This window comes from Sorex fumeus, unplaced genomic scaffold (assembly GCF_029834395.1).
Source record: "Sorex fumeus unplaced genomic scaffold, SorFum_2.1 ptg000044l, whole genome shotgun sequence".
In the NCBI taxonomy this organism is placed as follows: Eukaryota; Metazoa; Chordata; class Mammalia; order Eulipotyphla; family Soricidae; genus Sorex; species Sorex fumeus.
Window position 1 is genome coordinate 56,509,314 of NW_026606101.1, and position 7,077 is coordinate 56,516,390.

Below are 7,077 nucleotides of genomic sequence, written 5' to 3' on the forward strand. Positions count from 1 at the left end.
CTAAAACAGCATATTTTAAAAATTTTTTGTAGTGCTCCGGATTGAATTCTAGGTCTGACATAAAATGAACAATGTACTCTACCACTGAGTAACATTCTCAGCCAAAGACACACAAATTTTCAAGAGAAATGGGTTTTCTTTCATATAAGGCAATTTCTATTGTTAACCCCCACCCCACGTGCCCAGCACCCCTTCTATTCATATTTGTTTGACCACACTTTCTATGTTTATCTCTTACATGAGCTTACTGTTATGGCTTTTGGAGACTGCTCACATCTTCTGTTTTTCAGAACTTTTCAGAAATTTTTCAGACATCTTCTTCCAGAAGTTCCGAAACCTAGAATACATTGGTGCAGTCCCAGGATGCCCATTGCATGGGAGAGTCTCCTAGGAACACACATAAGATGAATATGTGTTTGTTTCTTTTTGTGAGAAGCAGTTCTCAGGGCTTACTCCTCTGTGCTCAGGGATCACTCTTGGCAGTGTTTAAGGGACCATATGTGGTGTCAGGTTTCCAAAATGGGTCAACTGTGTGCAATAAAAACATTTTACCCATTGTACTAGCTCTCAAGCTCTCCAAAATGATTTTTCAAGGGCAATTTAGTTCCTCCATCTTTTCTTTTGAAAAAGTAAAGATTGACCAGTTCATTCTAATCATTACAAGTTTGTGGAGGCTCTGGATGGCTATGTGAGCAAAAGTAAATTCATTATGATTTGACACAAAGAAAAACTTCTGGCAAAATATTTCAGAGAGTCAATGTTAGATTATTCAGAGAGAAGTTCATAAACATGTCTGAGCATGAGGAGGTGGTTGAAGCAGCGGATGCCAGATTCTGAAGGAAGAACACTTCTGCTGGAACAAAAGTTCAATGAGGCAAACAAAAGAAAGAAAAATACAGCTGCATTTTTTTTTCAAAGTTCTCCTAAAACCAACATATCAGAAATAACTCTATCAGTCTTTGGAAAGTTCTTATTAGAGCTGTTGAAATGTGGCTTAATCACACAGAAACCTGAAATACCCTTAGAGGATTTCTAAATACTATTTACCAAGAACATTGATTTTAAAATGTAAAAAGTTCTTCAGGTAGTTATCAGTAGATATTTTGTTCTAAAGAAAACACACAGATTTTAGACTGAAATATAAAATTTTGGGCTGGAGCGATAGCACAGCGGTAGGGCGTTCGCCTTACAAGCGGTCAACATGGCCGACCCAAGTTCGATTCCTCCACCCCTCTTGGAGAGCCCGGCAAGCTACCGAGAGTATTTGATATGCCAAACACAGTAACAACAAAGTCTCCAATGGAGACGTTACTGGGCGCGCTCGAGCAAATCGACGATCAACGGGAGGGCCTTTACTTTTACTTATAAAATTTTGAGTTTAGAAGCTGGGCAGATCCCAAGCCTGCATGTGATTTGCTGGTTATGTCTCTCTCTCTCTCTCTCTCTCTCTCTCTCTCTCTCTCTCTCTCTCACACACACACACACACATACACACGTATATATAAATAACTTGAACAAACATTGTAAGCAGTGGACCTTTTTTGTTGTTGTTGTTTGTCCTAATGCATTCGAAGAGCTCCAGGACCAAGAGGCAGAAGCTGATTCTAGAGTAGATAAATTTTTAAGATAATAATTATATATTTTTAAAAATAATTATATATTGAGAAGTTTAAGTTACCTGACATCATGCTTAGGCTGCTGTTTGAAAAAAACTGAGTTAGTGGATAAAGGTATTTGAAAGACTGTTATTGGAATCTTGAAATCTTTAAGCCTAAATGCTCATACAGCTGTAGACGAGACTTGATGACTTGGAAAGGAAAGAGAAAGAAGGATTTCTTTTTTAGATGAAGGGATTGAGTGGGTGAAGATGAAGCTGAAGGTTACTCTCATTGTGTGTGTGTGTGTGTGTGTGTGTGTGTGTGTGTGTTTGCATGTGCAGGCGCATAGACACACAGTGACCTGGGCTTGGCTAGCTCAGCTGTTGTTTTGGAAGGCAAAGCATCAGCTCCTAATTCCCTAGTGGGCCCTTATCCAGTCTTCTATTCTAACAATGGTGGTGGTCTTGGGAATCTCAGCCGACCACCCACACGGAAAGAAAATAAAAGCAATATCTTGCCCCTGAAGAAAATTTTGTACTCTTAGTCTCAAAACATAGAGAAGTGGAGATCTTTTACAGCTTATTACCTTAGTAGTTCTGGAAAGGGCACCAACATTTTAAAATAGATGCTAGGTCAATATGAGGCATCGTGCAACAACAGAGGGAGTTCGTATTTTCTATCTCTCTTTGAAGAACTTTTCCCATTAAGGTCTCTTGAAGTGAAAAATGTCCTCAGTTTGAAGGAAGTTAAATTACTGTTTTGACTTTGGTAGAGCTTTATTGCTTTCTGCAATTATCTTTTCTTCTCTGAACCATATTTTCTCAACAGTTGAAATGAGGTGACTATTGCCTTCACAGGGCAGCCTTCATGATTGGCTAATATAGGCACACACAAAATTATAGCAAACAGGAACACATTTCAAATTGTATTTTCACTATTTTGCAGAAGTTATGAATAATTGCACAAAGAAAAGTAACTCTCCGCTTTTGGAATTTGAGATTCTTCACTTTAAAGTCAACTTCACCTAAATTGCAATTGAATTTTCACAATCAATACCAATAAAGCAACCAAACAGATAAATATAGTCACACTGGGTCTGGGGAATTTACAAAGAAGGATAACAAATTCTAGACAAATTCTAGAGAGTCAGGAACCACTCCCAAGAGTACATTAACATTGAAACTTACACTGACAGTTTAAGATTGATATTCATGTATAATATCGATATTATTTCTAAAGCTTGTAGACACTATGACTTTTGATGTATCTCCCTATGGACACATCCTTTTTCAGATTTCAGAGGGTCTTTTGTTTGTTTGTTTGATTGGGGGTGCCAAATCTGGCTTACTTAGGGTTTACTCCTGGCTCTGTGCTCAAGAATCACTCCTGGGGGAACCAGGGGCGCATATAGGTGACTCAGATCTTACTTGGGTTGAATGTTTCCAAGGTAAGTGTCCTACCTGCTGTAGTATCACTCTGACCCCAGTGCTGTTTTTAAAGAATTTCATGTTGTACTACTTCCTCCCTCATACATCAAACTTATAAATGGTTTTTTTTCTTCCTAGGCATCATTTTCTTGGTATAGCACTGTTTATTCATTGATCAATAGTTCAGTAAGGTTTGCTCATTCTCCTTGCCTCATTTTTGAATATGATATCATGCATAAGAGATACTGGAACAAGGAGAGGAAACATTACTTTTTTCCCTATTTTTAATTAAAGAACTGTTACTTACAATGTTATTGATAGTTGAGTTTAGGTATATAATATTTCAACACCAATCCCACCACCAATGTCAAATTCCCTCTACTAGTGTTACCATACCTCTCCCACCCCAACCTCCACCCTATCCCTACCTGTCAACTTGACAGACTCATTACAAAGTCCTGCCTTTATACAAAGTATTTGAAATTTTAAGTTTTTCTTGCTCTTTCTCAATACAGTGAGGACGATAGTAAAAGCTCTCAATGCCCAGTTTGGTAAAAGCTTGATTCGAGTCTAGCTGTGCAGTGTCAGAATAGCCAAGTATAACATCCTTGATAGTTGTAAGCTCTAGTCAACATTGGCTGCAATGATAACTGCGTAGTACCAGCCACGAAATATAATGAAATCCAAAGCTTTTCCAAACCCTTCACTCACTCTTCTATTGGTGTTTAAGAAGAGTATGGCACTAAATTTACATACAAGTGGTACAACATGGAAAGTATCATGCTAAGCGAAATGAGTCAGAAAGAGAGGGATAGACATAGAAAGATTGCATTCATCTGGGGGATATAAAGTAACAAAATATGAGATTAATACCCAAGAATAGCTGAGATCAGCACCAGGAGGATTACTCCATAACTTAGAGGCCAGCCGGGTATTCTAGGGGAAAGGGCAGTTCAGATAGAGAAGCGAGCACCAAATAAAGGGTGTTAGGAGGATCCTCCTAGGAGGGGAGATGCATGTCGAAAGTAGACTATGGACTGAACATGTTTGCCACTCAATGCCTCTTTTGCAGACCACAACACCCAAAACGAGAGAGAGAACACAGGGGATTGCCCTGCCACAGAGGCAGGGAGGATGGGGGGGATGGGGGTGGGGGGGATATTATCCATGGTGGTGGAAAATGGGCACTGGTGGAGGGATGGGTATCTGATCATTGTATAATCGAAACCCAAGCACAAAAAATAGTAAATCTACAACTGTACCTCATGGTGTTTCACTAATAAAAAAAAATTTAAAAAAAAAAAGAGTATGGCACTGTGTAGGAGTTTTCAAGTCTTTGTGTTCCTAATGAAAACTTATTTCAAAGGAAGAAGCTTGAATTTCACCATCAAATGTTCTCATTCAATATCCATGGTGACTGATTAATTAATATATATCCCAAGCAAACCTAATAAAAGGTGGTAGTCTAATAGTCATGCTTTGAGAAATACAGACATCGAATTTATGGTCAGAAAAGCCTACGTTTAAATCCCAGAGCTAAAAATGCTGGCTATTTACCATCAGATAGGTTGCTCAACATTTAATTTCTTCAACTATAAGATGGAAATATTGACACTTAGCTAGAGTCGCCATTTATTGTCCCTCTATAAAAAAGGAAATATGCACAGAGAACTTAGCTCAGTGTCTGCTATCTACTAGGCACTAAATCGCTTGGGCATTATTTAATATGATTCTCTATATGAAGCATTTAGTGATTCTTTTCATGCAATTCTCAGCAACATAGATGGAACTGGAAAACATCATGTTAAATGAAGTAACCAGAAGAAAGTTAAACACAGGGTGATAACACTCCTATGTGGTCTTAGAATAACTTGATGAGAGAATGCAATGTTTCAAAGGAGGGATGCCCTGATCATCCTTGCCCCCAGAATATCAGGAGAAGAAAGAAATAAAGACAGGAGGGAAGGGGGAGAAGAGACAGATTAGAAACAATGGGGTCAGGGTATCCAGATACAAGGTGGTGTTATGGAGTGATAGATCCATATATCCAAACCACAGAGTCAAAGCACTGAAATCAAGAGACCCAAATGGTAACAACCTAATTTAAAAGCTTGAAAAGGTGTCTGTCAGGAGGGCAGAATGGTTGTGGCAGAATGGTGGTGGGTGTGGTATACAGGAGAGAACTGGGAACACTGCTGGAGGGAAGTTGACACTGCTGGTGAGATCAGTGCTGCAACATCATATGTCTAAAACTCAACCATGAATAACTTTGTAAATCATAGTGCTTTAATAAAAATCATGGGGAAAAAGACTAAAACAAATCAACAAAAATTACTAGAGAATTTAAAAAAATTAACATTTTAAAGGATATAAATGTATTCCTCCTAGAAAAATTAAATATTTTTCTTCATCATTGTGCAGGAGTACAATAGTATCAACTTAGATTTCCTATTTACATTTTAGTAAAACACAAATAGTCAAATTAAAGAATATAAATTTTTTAATATAGGACATAAAACCTATTCCTTGAGGAATCTGTAATAGCGTTCAGTGTTAATAAAGATCCTTGAAGAAGGAAAGGTTGACAAGTCTGGAAAGTTATTATGGAATGAAGTAGTAAGTATAATCTAGGCCTGATGATCTAGGTGTCTTTTCCTGCTGATAAGGTTATTATAGTACCAGTTCTGTTTGTAAGAATCACAGGAGGAGAATTTACCAAGAGGGCGTGGTAGGGAGAGTGACGGAATCATGGGTCACTGGTGGAGGGATGCTGACATGGGTGATGGGGTTGGAGCTGGAATACTGAATGGCAAAATTTGTTACTAGAAGTTTTGCAGAGAGAGAAGAAGAAGGAGAAGAAGGAGAAGGAGAAGGAGAAGGAGAAGGAGAAGGAGAAGGAGAAGGAGAAGGAGAAGGAGAAGGAGGAGGAGAAGGAGGAGGAGGAGGAAGCGGAGAAGAAAAGTAAATGAAAGCAATTTTAAAACTGCACAACCCTAAGATTATTCTTATTATGACAAATCATTAATAAACACAACAAATTCTAACAAAATATGTAATAGACCATTTGAAAAAGAGTCTAATATTAAGGATTGATTATAAGTGTAGTCACATGTAATTCAGTGTTGAGTGATGAGAAAGGTGAGACAACCACATGACACATGACAAGGTCGATAAAGAGCTTATTTGAAAATCAGGGAGGAAGTCCAGATTAGATTATGTTTAAGGCTTGCTTTTAGGCAGATGCTTGGAGATCTGAAGAGATATTAGATACCTAACTATACATTAAAGAAAATAGAGCATCATTCCAAATTTTACAGTGAAGCTGCACATATTCTAGACACAAATTTAAGAAGTGAAATTTTAAAAGCATATATATATATACTTATTTTATTTATTTTTATGTTTTAAGGAACAACTCAATCAAGTAAGAAAACAAAACCAAAATTATAGACCAAGTTGTTTACTGAATGAAAATTCTAGCCTTCATTATGTCTGTGGGATTTGGATCTCCCAGAGCTATCACACCTGGCTTGTTGAGCAATAAATACCTGTGGCACCATGAGTCAGATGGCACATTAACTGGCAAATCAAGAGAATCAGGAACACAGCCCTAAAATGACGTCTTTTCATCTAGGCAGAACAACACTTGCCACACACAATCTAATATAGTTTACTGTGTGGACAGAGGAGGAGAATGGAATGGGATTGGGGTGGGGGAATCGTTCCATTCCTGAATTTCTTGGAGTAAAATCCTATTTTGTTAATTATTTAACATCGTGCTCACAAAATTCTTTGCATTTATCCGAAAAATTCATTGGATAATTGTATCTTTTGCATCTTTCCTCCAAATGAAAGAAAACTTGCCTCATTTAATTCTGTATCATTAGTGCAATGTATAGCATTGGATCTAATACACAATGGAATTAAGAATATTCTTGGCGTATAATAACAAAGAAAACATGCATATGTTAGAAATATCCAAGAAAAAGAATGCAAATTAACTTTAATAATGTTTCTTAGATGTCCATGAACCTTTTTAAAACAAAAGTGCC